Raw genomic sequence first — 17,809 nt, forward strand, 5'->3', positions numbered from 1 at the left:
TGGTAACAAATTTTGAAATTAAAGCCAAATCAAAACCAATTTCATCTTTTTCCATAAATTATAAATACCTTCATTCTTTTTCTGTCCTCAGGGTAGGCCATTTTAAAATTTTTCAACACTTTCTATTCACTTTTCCACAAAGAGTGTCAGAAGACGTCAATGTGAATGGATCACATTCAATTTCACGTAAAAATCACGGTTGCTACGGAAACCTAGTTACCTTTGAAATATATGACATGCGAATTATAACCAAAAATGTCGGTTTTTGAAAAAGTGAATTTGTAATTGTGCAGTTATGGAGCTATAAAATATAGAAAACCCTGCTGCACTACCTGCTGCAGTGTTGGTAAGTGCAAACAATGCATGTTCGAGGTTGTTTATACATCAAAATTTAATCAAAACGTCAAAATCGCAAAAATCGTTGATTAATGAAAAATAGTGTATTAATGAGGTCCATTAATACACTATAATTTAGACAAAAGAATTCATTAATATTGAAATTAACAAGCGGTCAACGGAAAATTAATTTAATTGATCCGGAGGTTCTCAACAAATCTCGTGTTTTGCTTTTACGGTTGATCGTGCCTAATTAAATGATTTAATCCGGCGGATTTAATTGACGTCACTAATTTAATTAATTAATCCGGAATAAATTTCAGCCGATATCCCATTTTCCTGGATGACTTAATTAATATTGAAATACATTTTTTAAGTGCAGTTTAAAAAATCATTAAAACGAAGGAAACATGAATAGCAGGAGATAGATGTATGTCTTTAGAGATTAGCTAAGACAGGGGAAACAAAGAATGAGGTAAGAAAGATAAAAGAAAAGAACAGTGACTTCTAAAAGGAAAATAAATACGTTGCAAGGAAATTTTATAAAAATTCCAAAAATAAATACATACTTTACAGTAGTTTTGAATTGAATTGAAAAACAATTCTAATAAATTTTTGAACCAGACAAAATCTAAAAAAAAATATAGCCACTATTACTCAAACTAATAGTTTCATAAAGATAATCATTAAATTGTTGAATACTGTCGTTGAGAGACAAGAGTAAAGCAAAACAAAAGAAAACAAAATTTAAAATCCACCATAAATATTTCATTTATTATTTTTTATTTTATTAAAAAAGTACTTTTGTTAGATGTTAGAATTGTGTATAAATAAAGAAAAATGCAAAAAAATTAAAATTTGTATAAACAAATAGTAATACGATTAAAAATGCTTAAGTGTACAATTAAGAATTAAGAATAAATAAGAGCATTTGTTATAAAATATTATTTATAAACTAGAAAAAAAAAAAACAAAATGTGCTGAAATGCAATCAAAACTGCAATATTTACCTTAAAAATGGATGAAAATAAAAATCTATGAAAATAAAAATGTACACAAGTGAAGTAGTAAATACAGAAATTAAATTCTGGTGATTATCATACATAAGTAAATAATCCAAATCATACAGGGCCGGTTTCACCAACTCCAGTTAAAGTTAACTGTAGGTTAAAATGCTTCGTTACTTTAGTTTTGAACTATCCCACCTCCACCCGGCGGCACGGCAATTTTGCCGGAGTACATACACTATTACGGATATTACTATCAAGTAATAGTGCAGTGCTTATCAACATAATTACCGGCGTCTCGCCTCCGCATTATGACTTATTGTTATAACAATGTCTTCGTATATTTTAATCTGTAGTTAAATTTAACTGACGTTGGTGAAACCGGCCCTAAATCGTTAATAATTCTACACTCACTAATTAAGGATGATTTTCCGAAAATTTCTGGTTAATATTTGTAATCACAAATTATTATACGGTGTGTATATTTTCATTATGTTTAAGAGTAGAAATTTGAGTTTTTGCATTATCCTAAAACTTTATAAGTTGCACAATCAATGTTAAGTAGGTACTTAAGTCAATTGTAAGTTGCAAACTCAGCCAACTTCGATTTCGCGAATTGGGCCAATTTTTAATATTTTTTTCGCGTTGAAGATGTCGAAAGAAGTTGGCAAAAAAAATTGTTCAGCTCGACAAATAAAACATTTTTTTCTAAAGACTTTAAAGTAGGTACTTATTACGATACATCAATTGTACTACTGTATTAGATAACAGTAGTTGAGAAAGAAAATTGTCAGAATTATTTTTCCTTCTTTTAGTTTTAGTCAGCGATATCCGAGCCTCGTACATATTTTCATATTTTAAAATTTTTATGGCAATGTCTTAATTACTTTAGGTAAAATATTTTCACCGTCGATTAATATAATTAAATTATTTACCCCAGTATCTGACAGTATGTTAATTTTGTTGGCAGTTATGATAAAGTTCTTTGATTCATTTGCCTGGAAGTCGAAAAATGTTCCCACACGATATTTAATCCTAAACGTGGGCGCTTTGCTGAAAGTTTAATACCAATAAAAAAAAAACTTGAGGTAAAAACAAAAGCTCGGTTGTAGAAGACCAGCACAGGATAGAAAAGAGTGATTTATTACACAGCATCCAAGTGCTTTCAGGATTAGCCAATACTGTTTCATGAAGAAAAAAATTAGATTACCTGAAGGGATCAGTTTACATTACATCTACCGCAGTGATTACTAGTTCTGGAAAAAGATTACTAGAGACGCAGTCTTTTTGTGACTGCCGATTTAACTATACAGATCTTTTCTTTAATTTTTAAGTGCTCCCCATAATGTTTTAAAATGTGAATCTAAAACAATTAATATAAATGTCCTGGTTGAAGAAAACTTGGAGTTTGGGAAAAACTTAACATGTCTTTATTATTATTAATATTTTGAAATAATAAGGTATTATAGAAATTGATAAGAAAATAATTTATAAAGAAATAAAATATTCTGTTAACCGATAGAAGTTGTAGATTTATCATGTAAACATCGAGACCGCAATGAATATAATCTGAAATCTTACAGGAAGATGAATTATTTATTTCTTTGGGGTAGTCACTTGGTTACAACAGCGGAGGTACAGAAATAGCTTTTCAAATCTAAAACCGGATCAATTGCTTCCGCATCTTTACAAAAATAAATCTATCTTGACCTCTTATTTGTAATAGTGAAATAAAGTTAAATTTAAATGGCCGAATTATTTATGGAAACATAAATAATACACGTAATAATTCAAACCTGTAACAAGGTTTTGGACAGTTTATAGCTGGCAAGTTGTTCAAAATTAGACATTCTATGAAGACCTTCAAATACGCAACTGTTTGAAATTATCGTATTAGATAAAGCGTTGCTAACAGTATGACCTTTCACTGAACGCTTATTAAAGCCCATGAGCTTACAAAGCTCACTTAATTGGGTTTTGCACAATTAAAAAAAAAGATTATTAACTATTGTTCTTTGGCAGCGAGAGTAACACTTTGTTGTAACCTATCTCGAGAGATTATTTTACCACCCTTGCTTTAATTGGAAAAACAGAGACGACCTGTAAACTTTAATTTTTATTTTTATTATGATGTAATCTCATAAATAAAAAGTGTTAAAAGATTGTTGTTGCTATCGTTATACTAATTTAAAAGATTAGGAGCCTGGAGCAAGTAGTTTTATCATTTTTATAAGCAAATAAAAAAATCGGTTTATATCGGTATGTACACATACAGTACCGGCCAAAAGTAAAGAAACATTTGAAAAACAAGTATTACTTCTTCTTCTGCGTTTTATTTAAAATCAAATTAGGAAAAACATTGTAGTAAAGGACCTGAAAAATGCAGCCAAAGAAATCGTTACGAAAAAAAAGTACTTTAAGAAATAATCAATTGATCTATTTTATATACGATCAAAAGTAAAGAAACAAATTAACAATTATTCTGTATAATCATTATTTATTAATAACGAGTAGAATAGCCATTATTTTATATCAGTTCAGCACATCTTCTAGGCATAGAAAAAATCAATTTGTCTATTATACTCTGACGTTATGTTATTCTAGAATGTTTGTGCTGCCTGCACCAACTTGCCACCGACTTGCCCGATCAAGGTGGTCTCAGAGGTTCTCTATAGGGTTTAGCTAGGGACTCTGGACCAGCCATTTCATTACGTCCACTTTTTCTACTACAAACCACTACTTTACGATGTTTTAGATCATTGTCCATCGAAGGGGCATATTGTCCTCTGCAAACGGAAGCATTTGATCTTGCAAAATGTGTATTAAGATGTAATGAGCGAGCCTACCCCATGAGCAGAAAAGCGTTCCCAGAATTTTACATTTCCACCTCCATGTTTAACGGTACCTCTTGTGTACTTTGGATTGAATCTTTCGTTCTTTGGACGTCTTACCCATTGTATTCCATCAGAACTGCACAAGTTAAATTTAGTTTCGTCAAAGCATAGGATGTTTTTCCATTGGCGCGGCGTCCAATTCAAATGCTCTTTTGCAAACTGTAACCGGGCTCTTCGATTTTGAGCAGAAATGAACGGTTTCTTTACTGGTTTTTTTCCATAAAGTCCAATTTCATTCAGTCGATGTCTAATAGGCCTCACTGACAAACTTACATTTGGAATTTCCTTTTTTATTTTTACTGCATCCCAAAATGGATTCTGCCTTGACACCATTCCTATTTTTCTGTCAATGGTTCCGTGGGTTTTTCAAGGTCTTCCTGATTTCGAAACATTAACTAAACTTCTTCTTTGATTGTATAAAGAAATTGTTTTTGAAATAACTGACCGATTCAGATTTAACTGCTTTGCAATATCACTTTGTCGCTCTCCAGATTGAAACTTATCAACAACTAGCTTTTACCCGTGGCTTCGCCCGCAAATTTCAGAATGTTTTAAAATTATTTTTCTACTTTCATGTATTGTGATAAACGCAGTAATTTCAATATGAAGTTTGTCTTTTTACGAAGAATAATTAAAACTTTACTGTAGACTACTTTTTTCTTCGACTATACAGGGTCTCCCAGAACTGGCGGACCAAAATAATACGGTGAATTCATCATCTTCTGGGAATAATAGGAAAAATGTTCAAAAAAATCTATCTTAAATAGTGATTAGGAAAGAAGCAATTTAAATTGACCAATGCTGTTGTTGATGTTAAGTTACCTATTAATTAGTTTTCCTGCTTTATTTGTAACTATGGATACATTTCAAATGATGCATATGCATTGTTGGGTATCCGCATTGTTTGTGCAATGACGGACGTTTTTAGGTTATAGTATTTTTCAGGTTATAGTATTTCTGCTAGGATGTTCCCTATTGGGGAAACGAACTGCGTACTCCTAAGGAGCAACTGTGGCACTCTCATCACACTGTCCATATAAGACAAGCATATCAAAATATTCTGAAGCGGTAAACATTACGCGTTTTTAATGACTTGTCAGAATTGTCAGAAATAATTTATTATGACATAATATTCAATTACATATAATGTCTTTGCAACAATCAAATTTGTTTCAATAGTTACCAATATAATTTTTTAAGGTAATTTTATATCTACACGCGATTGGTCAATTAAAAACGTTCTTATTTTAAATTCCAATGAGGATGGATTTTTAAAAATATTTTTCCTATTATTGCCAGAAGATAATGATTTCACCGTGTTATTTTGGTCCGCCAGTTCTGGGAGACCCTGTATAAACAAAAAGATCAATACGATAAGAAACCAACACTACGATCACTTACCAATTCATGAAAATACGCCAACATAACACTTTTATTTTCAGTTGTAACCTTATTTAGATCTTCGTTTGATTTCAGATACCTGCCTTTTGATTTTTCCTGTATTAAGCTATTTGAAACTGGTTCTGCTTCATTTAAGACATCTTCCGGTAAAACACAATCATTCAAACACATTTTGCGAAATTGCTAATTTTATAAACAACCAAATGTAACTATGACACCTGAACATATCATGCAAACGCGATTTCCAACTCGAAAAAACTTTTTTTGTGCTTAACAGGCTTAAAAATGATAATAGGGGTTGCTTTTTGTGGGTGTCAAGCGGCGAAGGTAACGATATACTCAGATGATGAAATAGGGGTGAAGCGGCGAAAAAACTGTCTTTTTTTCTTAACAAGGTTGAAAATGGTAGTAGGGGTTGGTTTTTGTAAAATTAAGGTAGACAGTAATTTTCTTCTTGTTTTGAAGATCAAGTGTACAAAATTTCATCAAGACCGAAGTAAAACTGCAGATTTGCATACAAAATATACAAACAACATTCAGTTTTATATATAGATTAATTCATTTTCGCATTACTACAGACAAACTTTTACCTTTAGGCATCTTTATTTAGCGTATGTACTACAAAGACACACAAATTTTAAAGCGCTTAGCTGTGGTAACTCGTTAAAAATGAATTAAACCAACTGTTTCTTTACTTTTGTCCCTACAAAAAGAAACAAAAGAGCCGTTTTTGTATAAAAACTTATCATATTCAATTTTTATATGACTATAATTTCTTTTGAGTCGGTAGCATCTCTATTCCCAAACACATTTTATTCATATCATATACATATTTTGCAGATACAATTTGAAGTTTTTAATTTGTTTCTTTACTTTTGGCAGATGGCGGATGTTTTTTTGTTCATTTCACCTCGTAATTGGCGTTGAAGAGTCGACTGTGAACGCACCACTCGTGTAACCTGTATAGTGCGTTCACAATCGACTCTTCAGCGCCTACTATGAGGAGAAATTTAAAAAAACACTCGATATTTAAATGAACATGCGATACATATACAGGGTTAGTCACGAGAGACTTTCGATGAAAATTTCGTTATATGCAACCGAAACCAAACCAATGGTTTCTAGCTTTCTAAATTTATAAAAAGGAATATTTAAATCAACGATTGCTGGCCCTTTTCTGTCATGTCAGTTTTCACATCTATATTAACTTTTGCTCATTACCTCAATAAAGAGAAAGTGTCATGATTAATCTTATTCGCCAAGTTACTTGGATTGCTAACTTATTTCGAGTTAAACAAAATATCAAGTTCTTGGGGTTTCTTGTATTTTGGGTTGCATATAACGAAAGTCTGTCGTGAATAAGCCTGTACGCTACGCCACCCAAAAAATTTTGGCCGTCATTGTCTGTCAATTCAAAAAAAAAAATTGTAATCCGTACTTTATTGTCATCATGATTATCGTCTTCATGAACGTTATTTTTTGGGTGGTAAATTTCAAAACTCAAAATTATTTTGTCATTCCTACTACACAGAACGTTTACCTCAGGTTATCTATGTACGATTGCTCTAATTTTGTTTATTCATGTCGGATTTTTGGAATATCTGAGCTTCAAACAGTTTAAATTGATTGTCAAAATGACAAGAATCGAAAGTAGGGTTACGATTCCTTAAGGTTTATTTACACTTTACTTGAATGTCAAGAAAGTGACGGCCAAAATTTTTTGGCCGCCATAGTACACACAAGCACATTCTTACAGATTTTTTTAATTTTCGCATTTAAGCGGCTATAACTACCAGTACATTGTAACCATTTTTTAATGTGTGATTTTTTTAGATATCACAATTTCCACTGCGCCAGCAACTCGGCCAGAAGTGAAATATTGATTTTAGTCCATATGAGAAGCTTTATTACGAGTTTCTATACAGGATGTCCTCGAAATGGTGAGCAATTTCTCAGATTTGGATAGACCTAGTGAAAATAGTGTTCTACATTCCCACATGAAAATTTCCTCTGTGGTAACCTTACAAAAATATTCTCTCTTGAAGTTGAAGGTTGAAAATTGATCTTTCGTAATATTGTTTTTTACTTTTCATTCAGTTTTGATATTTTTGGGGTCAACGTTACATCATTTAAAACTATTTACAAAATATCTGTTTTCAAATCTCAATTTCAAATATCCTAATAAATTTATTTCGGAGAAATCTTCTTATAAGCACCTGTGCCATTACATATTTTTATTAAAGTTATCACATCCGAGAGATTGCTCATAATTTCTAGGACCCTCTGTATATCACGTTAACCCCTTTTGGTGATTTTATTTTGAAAAAAATATCATTTTTTTGTGAGACTAATTTCTACTGCACTACGAGTGCATAAAAAATGTTGGAAAGTAATAATCTGCCGACAAGATTGAAAAACGTTGTTTATTAGAAGTTAGTTAATTTTGCATCTAATCAAGGCAGTGCTTCAGTAGCACAAAAAATGTATGTATATTTATCTTTCAAAGTGAATTGTTAATTATCAAAGCTTACAAACTTTGTCTAGATTAAATTCAAAGTTTGTATCATTAAGGATGAACTGGAGTAACAATCTCAGCAAAAAGTTGCGGAATTCTTATAATAACGTTTATTACGAGGAATCAACATTTGAAAAAAAAGTTTTTAATTTTTGGAAACGAATTGTAATCAGTTGCAAGTAAATTTTGTGTTTATTTTCTTGATATTTAGATAATTACTTACATGTGATTTTACAATCTTTTGACTAAGACTGTACGTTAAAGTAAACAGAAGCACACTGAATTCAATTTTCATTGCATTTCTGATAAAGTTCTTTTTGTAATATCTAGTTGTTAAAGGTGGCTTTCCGGACTGTTTGTCGCCATGTAAACAACCTCATAACGGCCGGAGTCCGTTAAGGGTGTCCGTTATGAGCGGGAGCGGCCGTTATGAATGACTAAATAACTATAGCAACGTAGATCTAAACTTTATTTTTCAATTTTTTTACAATTGGTACAATAATTAATGTTTAATGTTATGGGACACACCTTGAATTAATCGAAATCCGTATGGCACTAGCAGATGTAGACGAGATCGAAGATGATGCTTCAGAATTTTAACACCAACACAAGCGCGATTTTGCAGGCAATAACGATGACCTCACTTCCGGACATCGGGAATATCTTGTTAGCAATTTTTTATTGATTTCATTTATTTATTTTCAACGGAAAGTTAAGCGTTGAACAAATCTGACAAACAACATTGAAACAATTTTTTTTCACAAACAACGGTTGACATGACGACGTCCTCCGCACACTTATTAATAATTCGGTTTTTTCGAGGGCGTTGAAAAAAATGTATTTCAAAAAGATAATTGTGAACGAATCGTAGAGATATTACAAAAACTATTGTACAATACACATCCGTTAGGGCCTTTACTGCCTCGCCAGTATTATTCGACTCGCTCTGCGAGCTCGTCTCACAAAATCTCTGGCTCGGCAGTAAAGGCTATCCTAACATTCCTAACGGACTTCTACTGTAAAATACTATAACGTAACTGTAGTAAAACGTGCGATATGAGTGTAATATTGCATACCGACGTCAATTATATGCATTTTGTTCACTTTTTGTTGAAATTAAAACAGGTACATAATCTCAAAAACCGTCTTTTTCCACATATAATTAGCGATTACATGGAAAATTGTAAATTCATTAGAAAATTCTACGATATCGATACTTTATGTAAGAAAAATTTCAGAAAAATTGGCCATTTTGAAATATGTTTTTTATCAATTTATATACGAGCATTGATCGATTTCTCATAAGAACGCGTGTAAAATATCCCGAAACTTCAAAAGGTAATAACTTTAAAATTCCTCGATAGAAGGACTATTGTACCAATTTTGAGCAATTTTCGCCATTTTTCAATGTTACTCCAGTTCATCCTTAAGAGACTGAGATTTGAGTAAGATTTGTTTTATAATAAATTTCTTGAAGTGTAGGGATTTTTAACTTACTCTCATATTGGATCCGCACTAACAGTAGAAAAAATTAAGTAAAAAAATCAAAATCGTATGTCTACTGTTTTACTGTTTGTACAATGAGATATGAAGCAGTGTAGATATTATACATACACACAATTATGTGTGTAACTTTGCTGTTTACAAAGATAACAATGATGAATTTATTATGACGGAAAAATTCATTCAGCCGTGTTATCACAAAGCTGTAATAAAATTGCATTCTGTCCACTGAAATCGCACGTTTTATCTTCAAAATGAGCTCCGTACGTAACAAATCATTTAATCATTATCATTACAAAGTTTGAGGCAATGCGTTGCTGTCACCACATAATCTGAAGCCTATATGATCACGTGGTTTTCCCATAATATTTTGTTGTCGTCAGCTTCTTCTTTAGGTGAAAAATTACTAAGACAAAAAAGATTTTATCCAAAGTTCAAGAAAATTCTTATCAGCTTTGTTCAATATTATCGAACATCAGGGATATTTCTTCTGTAAGTTTTGTTAATAACAATTAGCAAAATAATAGGACTGAAAGACAAAATTATTGTTATCATTAGAGAAAATCAAAATCTTAATGATGCTTACAAATTTGTGACTTCTTTCTGGATAGAAGATCGACAAATTATGGACAAGAAGTGAAAAACCTAAGATTCTGAGACATATTTACGTTAAATTAGATTATTATTACTTAATGGTATTAAGGAAAAAAGGGGAAAAGGGGAAAAATCTAGACAAGATGTAGTTCATATTTCAAAAGTGATTGGATTTATCAATAATTATTATAAGAACATCAAAGAAGTCTTGTACCAAATGCATTAGTAACTTAGGTGGTTCAATGTCAGAGATAATAAATGAAGAACTACGTTCCGTGCTGTTGTCATGTTTTCTTTCCTTGTTAAAGTATAAGTTTAATTAATAGTTATTTAATAAACTAGTTTGTTAATGAAGGCGATTAATAATCGAAACTGTTTAAAGCACGAACGAGTGTAGCGAGTGAGTGCCTTTAATAGTTGAGATCATTAATCGCCCATTAACAAATGAGTTGATTACAAAAATTTTTTCTTTGTGACAAAATTTCAAATTAAAGCCAAATCAAAACCAATTTCATCTTTTTCGATAAAGATGAGACCTTATAACATACCTTCATCCTTTTTTTTTGTCCTCAGGGTAGGCCATTTTAAAATTTTTCAACACTTTCAATTCACTTTTCCACAACGAATGTCAGAAGACGTCAACTCCATTTACATTCAATTTCACGTAAAAATCACCGTTGCTAAGAAAACCTAGTTACCTTTGAAAAATATGACATGCGAATTACAACCAAAAAGGTCGGCTTTTGAAAAAGTGAATTCGTAATTGTGCAGTTATGGAGCTATAAAATATAGAAAACCCTGCTGCACTACCTCCTGCAGTGTTGGTAAGTGCAAACAATGCATGTTCGAGGTTGTTTATACATCAAAATATCATCAAAACGTCAAAATCGCAAGAATCGTTGATTAATGAAAAATAGTGTATTAATGAGGTCCATTAATACACTATATTTTAGACAAAATAATTCATTAATATTGAAATTAACAAGCGGTCAACGGAGAACAAAATTAATAAACCGTTAGGTTGTAGAAGAAATTTCTTAACTGGACAAATATACATTGCGTGATCATAATTTTTAAACGCATTAAGGAAGAGAAGAAGAGAAATATGCCAACAACTGCAGAAAATGTAAAAAGTTCGTTGAGAAAGTAAAAAAAAATCTGTAGTCAGTGTTATACTTAAAGCGTGATTTTCTTCTCAATCTTTAAAACATTAATTAAAACATGTACATGCGTTTGTAATTAGTTATTTATGTATTAAGTGCGTAATGAAGGCGTTTGTGGCCTGCGGCGTAACACGCTAAGGGCCACAAACGTTAGTTATGCCCGTGGTACATACAAAATTTTATGTCGGGTCAAAGTTTTGAATTTTATAATAATGTAGGTAGATTCAATTTTAAAATGACGACACAAAATACAAGAAGGTGGAATAAGCCAGTTATTGTTATTACGGTAGTAACGGCATAAACAAGGGTTAATTTAGTGCGTGTTTAGTTTTTGTAGCGAAATATTTAATGGAAAAACTCTAGAAAAATGGAAATAACAGAGGTATTTTCTGTTGACGACGAAGAAGTGGTCGTTTCAGAAGAAATAGTTCAAGCAGCCAAAATAGCTACCGAAAGTCTTCTTCCATCCAAATCGCGGGACAAGTATGAAAAAGAATACAGAAACTTTATGGACTGGTCTCAAACTAAGAAAATCACAGGCAAGTGTTCCGAAGATGTTCTCCTTGACTATTTTTTGGAAAAATCAGAAAAATATTCAGCAGGTTCTCAGTGGACAGTTTCTAGCGGGTGGTAAAAACTTTTACAGCTCTAGAGCTATAATATACTCAATTACGCCCTAAAAACTATTCCATAAGTACACAAAAATCGCCCGACCGCTTTTGTAATTATTTTATTTACATATTATGGGTTATGTAATAGTTTATTCCCTTATTGAAAATATGTATTACGGTTTACATTCACAAACTAATTCTATATTTATTCTAAACGATATAATATTTATATGATATGTAAACTAAATTTTAAACAAATAAAAAACTTCTTCAAGTCCTGAGCTTTTGGCCACAGTTCCCAAAACACTAGCAGCATTTCCTCTTTGGACAGCAATACTTATTCTTTGCTGGAAAAAGCTAGGGGACTCGGAAACACCAGATTTTTCAAGCAGCAACTTGCTTATATCTTTAAAAAGCTCTTTAGCATCTGGGCTCCATGGGCCAAAGGTTTCTAACGAAAAGGCGACAAAATAATGATTTTCTTTAATTGTACAGTATTTGCCGTGTTTTAATTTTTCGGCTGAAAGAGCAGCGGAACCTGATTTTCTTGAACAACCATCTAAATGTGTTGCAGCCAAGGTATCAACACATGTTACATCCCAAACAAGTGTGCTACCACGTTTCCAAGGAATTAAAGTAACCCCATCTGGTCTTTTACCATCTTCACGAAGCAATCCGTAAGGTTCAATAATACAAGGAATGTTGACTGAAGAGAAGGTACGCTTTAAAATATCATTCAAGGCACTGTGGCGTGGAATTCTACCAGCACTTTTTAAACATGAAAGACCATGATGACCCCATTTATCCACCTGAGAGCCACAAATGCAAATGTGCGGATGACAGATTTCAGATCCAATTCTAAGAGCAACAGCTATTTGAAGTGTTTGACGGTCCAATAAAGTACCAAGGTTAGAAGATGGTAGAGCTTTTAACCAGGCTCCAGATTCCAATTCAGAAACAGCTAGCAGTCTTGCTTTATTGCGATGATCAAAAGAATCCAAAATTTTATTAAACTTTTTGTTGAAAATTGGAGCATCCCAAAGTCTTAGCAAATTAGGTGAATCAGGTATCTCAATGCCGGGACAGAGGAGCTTCCAACAATCCAAAGCTTCTGACAAATATTTGATCTCAAATGTATTGTTTAAAGGAGAGAGTATACATCCGATGAGAGCAATTGAAGAATGTATTGAAGCAAGGAATGCTACTGAAGAAAAATCAGTCACTGAACGGATACCTAGTCCACCAAAATCCAATGGAAGTGATGCTTGATTCCATGAGTTTGAAGATAATTTAATGTTTAAAATTTTTTCCAAGGTTGATTGAATTTTTTCATCAAAAGCTTTACAATAATTTTTGAATTTCCAAAAAGGACAGCAACGAAGAAAATAGTTTAGTTTCGGAATCCAAAGACAATGACGTAGCAGAAATAAAGCCATATGAGGTTTTATGTTTGCGATATTTTTCAATTTTTCCAAAATTGTTGAGAAAAAATTAGGCATTACATCTTCAAATAACGGCGAACCAAGTAAAGATAAATCTTCTGCAGAGGTCTTTCTAATATCTGGAGAAAGAGATTCAAATTTCTTCAAAATTTCAATTTTGCGTTCTTCAGAACATGAGGAGATAGGAATAATTCACATTTAGAGTAATTCAATGATAATCCAATTTTTTCAAATTCAACTATAATGGTTTCCAGATCTTTTAAAACAGTTTCAGCTGAACCTCCTAAAGCGCCATCATCCAGGTACCAAACATTAAGGTGCGACGAAAGTCTTTCAATGGTCGGGTGAATTGATAAGCTGAATATGGCAGGACCAAGGGGGTCGCCTTGTTGACAACCAACTTGGGAACAAATTAAACTTCCATTGTAAATCAGATATGAAGGAGAAGAGTAACATTGCCATAAATAAGGATAAATCAGGGGAATCTTGTTGTTAACCATTAACAGCAGGGAGTCACGTTCAACAGAATTAAAAGCATTTTTAACGTCAATCTTCAAAAAAACTTCGGCTGAATAGTTTGTATAATAGTTATTTTCATATGAGTAGCGCTGTCACGTCACTTTTCTGGTATGAGGCCGAAATTTGAAGCACGAGGCGTCAGCCAAGTGCTGCAAAACAGGCCGAATACCTGAAAACGGACAGCGTTTGGGCAAAGTCTTAACAAACATTAATTTATTGGAAATTTTGAGGTTATCATTGACAGATGTCAAGTTAGATATATAACTGGGAAAGTTTATATACATATTTAGTTATACTCGTATGTATACCACTTTCCCGGTTATATATCTCAGGAAACGAACACGAAAAAAAAATATCACATTTTGCGGAACAAATCTTAATAACAGAACAATTTTTTATTGATTATGTTAACTATAATCTGTAGTTACATTTATTATCAGCACAATACCGGGACATTTTTTTATCTCTGAACATAGTCCATACATATTCCCTATGTTCAATTTTAAAAAACACAGATCAATGCATTGTGAGTTGCTATGGAACCAGCTATACCGAACACCAGAGATTTTGAAATAATGTTAAAAATTGTTCCGATTGATGGAATTGGTCTATCATGTGTTGCATTGGAAATGTCACGCACATTTCTAATGCTCTGATTGGCATAGAATAACTGCATTATGTGTATTTCTTCTTCAAACAACTTGACCATTTTGTTAAACTGTCAAGTACTTTTTTTCGTTACCTTGGTTACGTGATTACATACATGCATTGACCTGTGTTTTTTAAAACTGAACATAGGGAATAAGTATGGGCTATGTTCAATGTTAAAAAAATGTCCCGGTATAAATAAACAGCGTTATGTTGTGTATTCTGTAATAAAAAATAATCACATGATTAAAAAAGGCTTCCTACAAAAAATATTGATAAATAAAATTATCGCAACGATAAGTAGCATTAAATTATTAATTAATATAATAAAATGTTTAATAATTGTTTAGGCAACCTGTGTAAAAAGCACTACTTTTTTTTTAACAAGGGGGAAGTGTACTATTGGGAGCATGGAATTTCGGGCAGCAATTTTTATGTCATTTTAAAAAACCCAATGTAGTTTAAGCTTTATTGTCACAAATGTCATAATAATTAATTTTGACTGAACTTCAAAATTTACTGTCACAATTATGCACCATTTTAGTTATTGATTTCCAAAGTTTAATAAAAGACTGTTCAGTTTTCAGAAATTCACATCTAAGCACTTGCAACTTTTCAGGAATGATGAATGCAATTTGTCAAAATGATATGTGACAATAGTAGATATTAAAATGAGGTTATTAATACGTCTAGCACCTAAAGCCTATTTCACATCTTATATCAGTCAAATTTCAAGTCTGCCCGAAATTCCGTGCTCCCAATAGTACACGTAGCAGCGTAGAGTAAAAGAGGGGCTTTATATACTATACATAATTTTTTACAGCACCAATGTCTCGGTAAAATAAAATTCTGATGAAATAAATAATTCAAACAATTTAAAATAAAAATATAAATCAGAGTGCATTAATTTTCTACTACCATTGCGTAGCTTTGGTAAGCAGCTAAAAATCAACCACCTATTCAAGGGAAGAAGGCAATGAGTGGGAAAAAGATAGAAAAAATAAAATTCCCAATGTTAAAATAAGACCGACGATTGCGCAGGAGTCGGTATGGAAAGCGTTATTACCTCTTTTTGTATATCGCGCGCTGTCACTGCTTAGAAGTGGCTAAAGCTACAAAGTCATAACACTCATTCACAGCTGAATGTCGGTTATTGAGGTTAAAAGAAGAGAAAATGGTTGCGAATTGTTGTGTACCTGGTTGTAAAGAAAAATATAGAGGATCGACAAAGTCAAACTTGCTTGCTTCAAACCTTGAAACGTTAAATATTACTAAAAATTGCACCAAAAATGTTACTAACTTCTGGAAGTGGTTAAAGTCACATAGGCAACACTCCTGACAACTGCGCATGTATGGAATAGCTATTTATGCACCAAGGGCGTTACAACGATGATTACGCCCGGAGAACGATGAATCCAGCTCGAGGGCTTTAGCCCGAGAGATGGATATCGTTCGATGGGCGTAATCATTCGGTGACGCCGTGGTGCATACAGGATTTTATTTTTCACTATACGTGTTCTTAAAAAAAAAAAAATTGGCATCTCTGCAATTTTGAATTGATGAGGGCGTTATGAATTCATTACGCCCGCTTATTCTTATTACGCCCTGTATTATTCCCCGGTTGTTATGGACATGTTTACGTATTTCGTATCCTAGGAGTTATCATGCAATTATACTAAAGTGAAAAATAATAGTATATTGTTATACAGGGTGTCCCCAGAAAAAAAGACGAGTCCCTAGCTCCCTTATTTATCGGAGGATTTTAATTATTTATACACCAAATTAAATGGTTGTTAATAGGCTACAAAACGGCTTCATAAATTCACGCATGGTTCCAAGGGCTTCAATACTAAACTGTCAAAATATTTTTTTTCAAATGGGATTACATACTTTTTTTTAGTAATTCTGATTGAGATTTTAATTCTGAAAACAACAATGTATCACAAGTATAACTTCACATAAAAAAAAATAACACTAACTTTTGAAACAAATGACGAGCACCAAGCGAAAAGCTATCAAAATGCATTGTGTTACAATGTAATAACCAAATTAAGGTAGCTGGAAAAACAAATGACAAATAATAACATGTGGGATTGCGCAGATATACCGCCAATGTTTAGCGCAAAATGGAACATAGACGATAGTAGCGTTTTTACATTTTTTTTTGTGAATTTTTGGTATTACAGTGTATACTTGTGATACATTGTTGTTTTCAGAGTAAAAATCTCTATCAGAATTACTAAAAAAAAATATGTAATCCCATTTGAAAAAAAATATTTTGACAGTTTACCCTTGAAGCCCATGGGGCTATACTTGAATTTATTAGGCCATTTTGTAGCCCATTAACAACCATTTAATGTGGTGTACAAATAATTAAAATATTCCGATAAATAACGGAGTTATGGACTCGTCTTCTTTTTTGGGGACACCTTGTATAAGTGAGGAAAGGGATGCATTGCTAAACGAGAATGACAATTGGATCACGAGCGATAGCGAGTTGATCTAATCATTCAAGTTTAGCAATGGACCTTTCCTCACGTATATAACATACTATTTTTTCCAACGTCCAGAGCTTTCGGTTTATCTTGCATAGGATTATCAATTTATTATTTTATACAAATCAACATAGAAGTAAAATTAGAAAATCACGTTTCCATGCTCACAGTAAACAATAAAATTTAATTAATGAATGTCAAGTCGTGTTTTTACCAAAACTTGAAAATCAATCAGAATTTACTAAACAAATAGTGATGGAAGTAGAAGATAGTGTTGTAAATTTACCAAATACAGAAATTAAAGAAGCAGCGAACTAGGTATCTTTGGAATTATTACCTATAAAATCTCGAGCACGCTACGGAAAGGAATACAATGCGTTACTGAGATGGAGACAAGTAGCAAGAAGCGCTAGTTTGGCTTCAACGTCAAGCTCTGTACCGACACGTTATTTAGAAAAAAAAAACAGGAACATTTGGAGTTTTAATTCGTGTAAAAAATTGTACATTTAATTTCTATAATACTGATAAAAAAAGTTAAGTATCTTTGTAAGTGCTAATTGTTAATAAAGAATTCTTACAAATGTATATTTGAACGTTATTTTAAAGAAAGTATGTACATACCTAAATGGGGATCAAATTTTTGTTTTACTTTCCCCACTAGTGAGGGAAGTGATTTACTTT

The 17,809-nt window shown here is 32.3% G+C and overlaps 1 protein-coding gene and 1 long non-coding RNA gene across 7 annotated transcripts in view; both read right to left on the reverse strand.

Moving 5' to 3' along the window:
• Positions 1 to 17,809, reverse strand: part of LOC138130061 (diacylglycerol kinase eta) — a 171,758-nt gene that overhangs the window by 90,780 nt on the left and 63,169 nt on the right. The gene's annotated exons all lie outside the window — the stretch shown is intronic.
• On the reverse strand, positions 4,904 to 5,365 carry LOC138131512 (uncharacterized). Its single transcript, XR_011159836.1, has 2 exons — positions 5,034 to 5,365; positions 4,904 to 4,959 (listed from the first exon to the last, which is right to left on the reverse strand). It is a non-coding gene; the product is annotated as an uncharacterized lncRNA (long non-coding RNA).

Source organism: Tenebrio molitor, chromosome 5 (genome assembly GCF_963966145.1).
Source record: "Tenebrio molitor chromosome 5, icTenMoli1.1, whole genome shotgun sequence".
Lineage (NCBI taxonomy): Eukaryota > Metazoa > Arthropoda > Insecta > Coleoptera > Tenebrionidae > Tenebrio > Tenebrio molitor.